Source organism: Microtus pennsylvanicus, chromosome 2, assembly GCF_037038515.1.
Source record: "Microtus pennsylvanicus isolate mMicPen1 chromosome 2, mMicPen1.hap1, whole genome shotgun sequence".
Lineage (NCBI taxonomy): Eukaryota > Metazoa > Chordata > Mammalia > Rodentia > Cricetidae > Microtus > Microtus pennsylvanicus.
In genome coordinates, this window is record NC_134580.1 from 137,946,196 (window position 1) to 137,956,450 (window position 10,255).

Genomic DNA, 10,255 nt, shown 5'->3' on the forward strand with positions numbered 1-10,255 from the left:
GGAGGGTTCGACTCTACAGTTACCAGAGTGTGCAAGCAGGTGGGAACATGGTAGGGCTGCCATGCTCTCACTGTGGCTGTCTCATCAAAACCTTTAACGCCTTTGCCCCCCTGCCCTTCCAAACCATTTCACCAGGAAAACACCAACCATGGAGCTGCCCAAGAGCGCAGCTTTCTCCTCTGGTGCAGGAATTCAGCAGACTGGACAGATTGGTGTCTAGGTAGACTGATGGCCTCAGGCTTCTGTGAATTGAACTCCTTTGGCTATCTAAGGGGCAACTGGGCCTTAAGGAGCTTGGCTCCAGCTTTTTTCCACTTGTTCCTCAAGCCCCCTATACCATTTCCTCTGCCGTCTTCTCCTCCGTGGCCTCACCAGCTATGTCCCAGGAAACAAAGCTTGCACCTCCGTGCCACCTCATCTACACGGTGTCTTTCACCCACATCTGTCCTCTTCCTTTCCTGTCATAGTGGAAAAGGTGACTCTTCTTCCTGGAAGCTAATCCTTGACCAGCTCACTGCAATAAAGGAGACACTGACACACAAGGAAAGGCTTTGGAACTTTAAAATGTGATTGCAGAAATAAAATTTTAATACAAGGTTCAAAAGTTAAAGGTGAGGACACCTTCTGGAAAGTAGAAGACATGGAGGGGGCATAGTGGCTGCCATCCTGTAATCCTGCAATCGTAAGCTTCAGGAGGCAGAGGCAGGAGGATTGCACAAAGACAAGGCCAACCTGTCTCCAAACAGACAAGACAATGAGAGGAAAATAGAAAAAACATATTTGAAAATCAGCAGACTAGTCAAATATTGAATTATATTAATAAAAAATAAACTAAGGACTGGAGAGATGGCTTAGTGGCTAAGACCCAGAGGACCCATGTTCCTGGACACAAGCATCTGCAACTCTACTTCCAGAGGATCCGATGCCCTCTTCTGCCCTCCTGGGGTACCAGATATGCATGTGGTACAGACATACATGCAAGCAAAACATTCACACACATAAAAAAAATTAAAAATAAAAACAGAATTGAGACAAGCTAGTCTCCAAATTGAGCGGTCACACCAAGTGCCAGGACAAAGGAATAGTACCAAACTGCAACACTGTAAAATATCAGAGTAATGAGAATAAGAAGAAGATAGGAAGAAAAGCTTTCAGTGGGAGCAAAACCAGGGAACAGGAATGATAATGGCACTGGGTTTCTCTGTAGCAATTGCTGAGACAACACGCGGAGCAATTTTAAAGGAAAAGAGAGAACGAATCTACCATGCAGTAAGCCCCAGAACCAATTACCTGCAAGGAGAGGAAAAGGGGAAAATAAAAATGGTCAAAGAAAAGAGACATGCGTACCCAGTGAGGCTGTCAATCAGTCACGAAGGCAGAATATTTACAAGCATGAATATTCATGAGCATCCAGCTCTTCAGCCATCCACCTCCTGTGCACCTGCCCATGGGTGATGCACCCCATGAGACTCCAAAAGTAGCCGGCCAAGGTGGCACATGCCTAAAATCAGACCAATCTCTGTGAGTTCGGAGCCAGCCTGGTCTGCATAAAAAGTTCCAGACTTTCCAGAGTTACCTGGTGATACCCTATATTAAATGCTGCCCTCCCCCACCAACAAAAAAAAGGGACAGATAAAATAAGATTTTAAAGAGGAAGATCCCAGAAATCAAATATGGTTCAATTAAGAAAATCTAGGTTTATCAGGTGTGATGATGCACGCCTTTAATCCCAGAATTTGAGAGGCAAATGGATCTCTGCGTTTGAAACCAGCCTGTTCTACAAAGCAAGTTCTGGTTCAACCAGGGCTACACAGAGAAACCCTATCTCAAAAAATCAAAAAGAAAAAAAAAGAAAACCTAGGTGACAGTACATTATAAAACATACAGGGAACATGATAATCCCAAATGACACAAAAAGGCCTTTGACAAGCTTCGACATGAGAAAAACAGAAGAAATCTTACACAATATGGCAAAGGGCATCTGCACAAAGTCCACAACGAGTACCGAGCTCCGTGGTGGAAAGCCGAACCTTTGTGTCAAGGGTCAAGAAGAAGACGAAGAGACTCCTGCTGCTTTCGTTGCTGCTGCTCTGCCTTTATTGGCTGTTTCAGCAGAGATAAGAAAAAAAGAAAAGGAAAGCCGGGCGGTGGTGGCGCACGCCTTTAATCCCAGCACTCGGGAGGCAGAGGCAGGCGGATCTCTGTGAGTTCGAGACCAGCCTGGTTTACAGAGCTAGTTCCAGGGCAGGCTCCAAAAACCACAGAGAAACCCTGTCTCGAAAAACAAAAAAAAAAAAACAAAAAAAAAAAAGAAGAAGAAGAAAAGAGAAAAGGAAAAGAATCCAAGTTTGAAAAGAAGTAAAATTATGTTAAAAAATAATATGATCTTATTTCTAGAGAAGTCCCAATAAGAACCAGTTAAACTGCCAGAACTATTAAGCTAGTTCATCAGAGATGCAAGATAGAAGATTAATCACAAGATCAGTTGCATGTTTATACATCTGCAATGAGCAACCCAAAATGTGTCAGCTCCCACTGTTGCACTAATTATCCCAAAGCAAAACCCAGAGGGAATGGCCTTTAAAAGTCAGCAACTCTTAATGCCACTGAACCGCACATTAAAGATGGTTAAAATGGTAAATACCACCATATACATATGTGTGTATAGATATATCTGTATACACATACATATATACCACAATAAAATAATTTGCATATGTGAGCGTGGGTGTGCATGTTTGGAGGTCAGAGGACAACCCTGGATGTCGATCCTCACCTTCCACCCTGTTTGAGACAGGATACCTCTTGTTCACCATTTGTTCACTAAGCTGGCTGGCCTGGGGGCTTCTGGTGATTCTCCAGTGTCCATTTCCTCTGTCCCAATAGGGGTTCAGTGTGGTGACAGATGCTTGAGCTACTTTGTCCAGCCATAGTGGATTTGGGGGATCAAACTTGTCAGGCTTTTCTGGTAATGACTTTACCCACTGAGCCATCTCCCTAGTTCATAATAAAATATTGTGAGGGGAATTCATAAGATCCATTAAGCAGGCCATTAAACATGAGAGACTCCTGGAGAATTTCCAAAATCATGAGAAAGGAAAGGCCACAGAGACAGCAGACAGTATCTGTAAAGAATATGAGAATGAGCAGGTCCAGAAAGGAGGGAAAGAGCTAAATAAACTCAAACTGACATATTAGGAGGATATAATGTTTCTATTAGAATTGTGTATGAAAATATATAATTCTCAGTAAAGATATTCAATATGTAGTCGATAATGTACCACAATTAGGATAATTATCTTATAACTAAGTCTAGTAACTCTATGTCTATCTTAGTTTATAGAAGTACTATGTATGATCCTCATATGAGATCACCTGATAAGACATCTAAGATCAGATATCCATCATAAAGCAATACGTGATATATGTATGTTCTTTCTACGTATAATAACCATATACGTATATTCTACAAACAGAGGCAATTTTTCAAGCCATTTGCCTTAATTAAGATTTCTATTGCTGCGAAAAACATTGTGACTAGCTGGATGTGGTGGTGCACGCCTTTAATCCCAGCACTCTGGAGGCAGAGGCAGGGAGATCTCTGTACATTCAAGGCCAGCCTGGTCTACAGAGTGAGCTCCAAGATAGCCAGAGTTGTTACACAGAGAAAGTCTGTATCAAAAAAAAAATATTAAGCAAAACAAAACAACAAAACATCATGACTGTGATGGTATGAAAATGGCCCCCAAAGGGAGTAGCACTATTAGGAGGTGTGGCTTTATTGGAACAGGTGTGACCTTGTTGAAGGAAGTGTGTCACTATGGAGGTGGACTTTGAGGGTTTGTATGTGCTCAGGCCACACCCGGAAGAGACAGTCTACTTCCTGTTGCCTGCGTACCAACAAGTTACAGGTCCTTCTCCTGCACCATGTCTGCCTGTTCCCCATCACGCTCCCCGCTGAAAAGTGTTTGTGTCCCAATAAACCTCTCCACCAACGCAATAATCCAAATCAGACCAAATCAAACCGAATTAGAAAAAGCCCAGGTTTAATGGATACCAATGCTCCCGGATGGCTTTCCAGCGCCCCAGAGAGGAGATGGGGAAGGGAGACCAGAAGACCACGCATTTGTTCTCTGGGTTGCTGTTTAAATACCCTGTGGGAGTGGTCTTGAGCATCTCTGAGGAGGGGTCATCGTTTTGGTGGGCTTTCTTGGGGGTGGAGTCTGGACTGAGGCAACTCCCAGGGGAGGGGGCTTGGGATGGAACTTTCCACCCACACATTCCAGACTCTTTGGGTATACCACCTCAATTAAATGTTTTCCTTCATAAGAGTTGCCGTGGTCATGGTGTCTCTTCACACAATAGAACACTGACTGAGATAGTGACCAAAAGCAGCTTGGGAAGGAAGGGCTTGCTTCAGCTCTCACTTCCAGAGAAGAGTCCATCACTCAGGGACGTCGGGCGGGAACTGAAGCAGAGGCCATGAAGGAGTACTGCTCTCTGGCCTGCTCAGTTTGTTTTACTTTTTTTTCTTTCTTGTTTTTACATCCTAACTAAAGCTTCCCCTCCCTCCCCTCTTCCATTGGGGGTCCCCTCCCCCTCCATTTCCCCTCCCTCACCTTACCCTATCCACTGTTTCCTTTCAGATCCAGGCCAGCCTATCAACCAGCCATGGTGTATCAAGCTGCAGTGAGACCAGGCACCTCCTCCTCCACCAAGGTTAGATGAGGCAATCCGGCAGAAGGAATTGGGTCCCCAAAGCTGGCAACATAGTCAGTGACATCCCCCACTCTCACTGCTAGGAGTCCCACACAAAGACCAAGCTACACAACTGTAACATACATGCAGAGGGCCTAGGTCAGTCCTATACAGGCTCCCTGGTTGTCTGTTCAGTCTCTGTGAGCCCCTGTGAACCCAGGTTAGTTGGTTATGTGGATTTTCTTGTGGTGTCCTTGACACCACTGGGTCCTACCATACTTCCTCCCCCTCAGTTTTCTTTCCTATACTATCCAAGACCACCAGCCCAGGGGTGGCACCACCCACAATGGTCTGGGCCCCCTTATGTCAACCACTAATCAAGAAAGTATCCACAGACTTGCTGCCTATAGGCCAAACATATGGAGGCATTTTATCAATTAAAATTCCCCCTGTTTAGATATGTGTAGGTTTGTATCCAGTTGACAAAAAACAACCATCACACTAACATATGAAGCAATTGTGGATTAATTTCGGAAAAAAGGCAGAAATGAGCGTCTGGGTATAAAAGCAGAAGGAGAAAACCAACTCCCCAAAAGTTGCCTTCTGACCTCTTAATTTTAAGAGCAGGCGCGATGACTCAGTAGTTTAGAGAGAAGACCCAGGTTTGGATCCCATTGGACACACACATCAGGGAGCTCACAGCCCCTCTAACTAGTTCCAGGGGATCAGACGCCCTCCTCCAGCCTCCTTGGGTTCCTGCATGCATGTAGTGCATATAGTCTCAGGCACACACCACATAAAATGTTGTTTTTAGAAGAAAATCGAGCCTGTGTTGACACGGCAAGATATCCATGAGAAACAGAAATGAATTCCTGAGAGATGAGTGGTTGAGCAGTGTGTAAAGTGTGATTCAGTTTTGTCTGTAGATCTGTCCGCTCAGGCACAGTCCAAAGTCAGGAGGGTTCGTCACTGTGTGATTGACAGCACGTACCTCCACAAATAGGAGTGGAGATGGGAGTGGAGGGGAAGCTTTCGCTTTCTATTCAATGTTTTCTGCATGCTGAAATTCTTTCATACAGTCTGTAAACTGATACTATTGTATATTGTGGGTGGATTTTTTCTTTACCTTCCTTTCTTTTATCTTCTCTTCTTTTCTTTTCTTTTGATGTGCTGGCCTGGATCCCTGGGAATGTGGGGAGGAGCTTGGCCGAGTAGCAGGACCCTGGCCACAGTCCTGATTTGTTCTGTACACTCAGGCCAGCTGCCTCCCCTCTCTGGGTCAGGGCCAGACATGTGCTAGTGTGTGTGTTGGAAAAGTCGGTGAGTTGAGGCCATGCGGAGCTCTGGAGAGGGTGGGAGCAGTAGTTTTTAAGGCACTGGGCTTGACCATGGGATTGTCGACGATTTTAACAAAGGGTCAACAATAAAGAGCTGTGGAAGTAGCTCAGGGAGGGTGCTTACCTGGCATGTGCAGGGTGCTGGGTTCCATCCCTAGCACCACAGAAGTTCTGGGCATAATGGTAAGGGCCTGCAGTCCCAGCACTTGGGAGGTGGAGCAGGGGAATCACAAGTTCAAAGTTGGTCCCAGTTATACAGGGAGTTCCAGGCTAGCCTGGGACACATGGGACACCATTTTAAGCACAACGAATCTCAAACTCTAAGGTGCCTACTGCAGAGAGGTCACAAGGAAGATTTTGTCCCTTCTGTCCAGTGTCTTGACAGTGTCCCGTGCCTGAGTAAGAACACTTGGCCTGGCACCTTCAGGTCACTCATAACAAAGCCTCTGTTCACGTGACCTAGGACCAGCTGAGCCCTGGTACCTAACCCTCAGATTTCCCAATTCAGAGCAGGCTTCAAGTCTCCACCTGACTGTCATTCTTCTTAAAGGAGGCAGGGTAGGTGAACCGGGATGTTAGGCACTAGCTCAATACAAGAGAACGCAAGGTGCGGGGGGGGGGGGTGTCCAGCGATGCAGCAGGACACAGCAGGAATGAGCTGCCCATCTCTGGAAGTCATCAAGGCAGGGCTGTAAGCAGAGGCAGGCACCCTCATCAAGGAAATGGTGGGAGAGAGGTGGGTGAAATAGGTCTTTTTATCGTCCATTCTCCAAGTTCTGGGAGAAGGGGAAAGCGCTTTAGATGACGGTGAGTGGGAGGGCTAAATGGAGAAGCCTAACTTGGAGCTGGACCATGAAGGGGCTGATTTGAGAACGAAAGGGTGGCAGTGTCCGAAGGGACGAGAAAGAGCCTTCACCGAGGCTCAGGAATTCTCACGAGGCTCTGGGAGCCCAAGGTCACACAGCATAAGTTGGCAGTAGGTTTTTAACAGTTCAGAGGGTCCCCAGGGCACAGCTGTCCAGAAGCCAGCGGTGCAGCAACCATGGTGATTCAGTCCAGCAGTTAATTAGTAACCGGACAGTCCTGAAGCCGACTCCCATCTGGCTGGCCTGGGAGGTTGAATTTGTGCTGGTTTGAGAGACGGGCGAGCTGGTGACAGGTCACTCCTGCTTCGGAAGGTTGCTGGATGAGTCCGGATTGGGGAGACGGAGAAAGCACAGTTCTTCAGGACCTGCGCTGGGACCCAGGGTTTCGAGGTAAGGGGCTCCCCTGTGTGCAGAGTATCTGCCTTGCTCACAGCTTTCTGTATTCCAGCTGACTGCCCAGGCTAGATTGCTTCCTAACTACCTTTCTCTCTTTTCCATGCCCTTCTTCCCCTTCCCTTCCCTAACTTCATCCCCCTCCCTCCTTTTCCTCTTGAATTTTCTTAACTCTCTAATTCTTTTCCCCTGTCTCCTACCTTCCCATCCAAGCGACTCCTTAATTTCTCCTCCTTGGCCAACTTCTTTTTGATGAGCCAGCTCATCCCCACTTTCATTCTTTCCATTTCTGTCTAATCTCTTCTGGAGGCTCCAGGCTGTGGGTTTTGGGGTCAGCTTGCCTGGGTTTAAATCCTGTTTATATCGTCTATTGACATGGCATCTCACTCAAGTTGTTTCTCTTCGCCACGCCTCAGTCTCCTCCTCATTTAAGAAGGGATAACCGGGCTTGGGGGTTTAGCTTAGGGGTGGAGCACTTGGCTGGCAGTCCTGGATCCAATCTTCACCAATACACATGTGCTCTCTCTCTCTCTCTCTCTCTCTCTCTCTCTCTCTCTCTGTCTCTCTCTCTCTCTCTCTCTGTCTCTCTGTCTGTCTCTCTCTCTCTGTGTCTGTCTGTCTGTCTGTCTCTCTCTGTCTCTCTGTCTGTCTCTCTCTCTCTGTGTCTGTCTGTCTGTCTCTCTCTCTCTCTCTCTCTCTCTCTCTCTCACACACACACACACACACACGTGTGGATGTTGGCAAATTTATCCTATGGGGTTTATATGAGCAAGATAAGACCAAGCTAGCCCTTGAGCTAAGAAGGCAGGTAAGTGACACAGTCCAATGGAGTGAATCCAGGCACAATGACAGAAGCAGATACAAGAAGAGGACACTGGGCAAAGTTTTTAAGGGAAAGCAGATGGTGACTCCTGAAAGGGTGAGGCAAGCTGGCCATGTCGGCGGTGGTGTTCTCGCTGAAGAGAGCTGTGTATTGTTCCCTGTGCCATGCAGGCCTAGGGAGATGGAAGCGAGCACACCAGAGAGGGCCAGAGAAGGGCAAGTCTAGGCAGCAACAAGGAACGGGATGATATTAGTGGCTCGTGGATGAGAGAAGGGATGGTGGGATTGCCCACTGGATAATGACACTTGCCATCAAGTCTGATGATCTGAGTTTGATCATGGGGACCCTCATGCAGGAGAAGAGAACTGACTCCTTCAAGTTTTACACACACACGAGAGAGAGAGAGAGAGAGAGAGAGAGAGAGAGAGAGAGAGAGAGAGAATAAATGTAATAGTAAAAATAAAATAACCAGGAGAAGACACTGGTGCCAAGTTGGACCAGGCTGTATCTATCACAAGACAGTAATGCAAGGGAAAAGGAACTCTTAGGAACCGCAGGGCTGGGATATGGGGTTCTTAGGCAAGGTGATAGGAGACTGAGCAGTGAACACGTTGAAGAACGGCTGAGGCTTGGTACTTTAGCAATAAAACAGTGGCACTGTAAGAAATTTTATATCATAGTTCAAAAAGAAAAACAAATGACCTAGTAACTAGTGGTCATAGCCTCTTCAATTTTGTTGTTGCTATTCATGCAAATGTCCATTGTCCTTTTCCCCCACTTTAGTAAAATTAGTACCCCAGTGCACCCACCATTCTGAAACTTGCTTTCTCCTTGATCATAGCATCAGACCTATGCCCCCATTTTGATCCATATAGGCTTACATAGACAGATGTTTGGGTTATATAATTTTTCATTTAGTATGTATACTACACCTGATCACTCAACCCCATGACTTCATTAATTAAATGTGTCATGAACACTTCCGCTATTTCAGGCTGGTTATAGATATAAAGGATTCAATAGTGGGCAAAAAGAGTATGCTTTTGTGAGCTGATGTTCTAGATTGCGATGGAAAATTAGAGCACTCGACTAGTGACATAAGAAACAGAGACACAGTCTCCAGAGGAGAAGCCGGCAACTGTGGAGGGATGGACCGGCCATCAGGATTTGCTCAGGACTGCATAGGCTCAGCACTGAAAGCCCTAAGCCCCAGATAGATCAAGAGAACCCGTGACCTCTCCTGGAGGTGCCATTGAAGCTGGGTCCTCGCCGTGTTACTGAAAGTTAGCCACGTGTTTTGTGGGGTAAGAGCTTTCTAGACAGAGAAAGCAGAAGGAGCTAAGCCATTGAACTGGTTCGTGGACATGGGAAATGAGGGGAGACAGAGACCCAAGGACTGAGTCAGGGTTGAAGGGGAAGAGAGTCCAATAAGGAACCCCAGGACTTCTCAAGGTGCCAGGGAGGATGCCAGAGCCTTGGCTGGGCTGACTAAGGTGAGAACCTGGAAGTCATCACTGACCCTGACATATGAGGCCACTGTCCACTGATTCCTCAGGATACTGGGATGAAATCTAAGGTGAGTTTAGGAGTGGAACAGAAAAGGAGTGGAGATGAGAACAGGTCCTTAGAGAAGTTTCGTGAAAGAAGAAAGTGAGAGAAATGGGTTGTCTAGCCATGGTGCAGGATGAGGATCTGAGCCAGCATGGCGGAAGTGTTCCTAAGTGCCAGCCAGAGGCTCTTAGCCTATTGTTAGTCCCTTTATCTTGTTCTTCTAAAGTCCTGCTGCTGCTCCCCCCGAAGATCCCATGGGTTTTTGTTATTGAAAAGAAATGTTCTTGGTAAGAACGTGTGTTTTGTCAACATGTCACCCTGCAGACTTGTGTATGGGTTCAACATTTCTATTTTGTGGGAAAATGAAACTTTGATGCTGTTTACTGCAGTGTTCTTAGGTCAACACCTCCAGGTCCCATGAATTTTAGTTTATAAGAATGCCTGACCCAGCCTGGTCTACAAGAACTAGTTAGAACTAGTTCCAGGACAGGCTGCAAAGCTACAGAGTAACCTTGTCTCAAAAAACAAAATAACAAAAAACAAAAGCAAAAAAAAGCACGCCTGACCCACCCCCTCTGTGCTAGAGT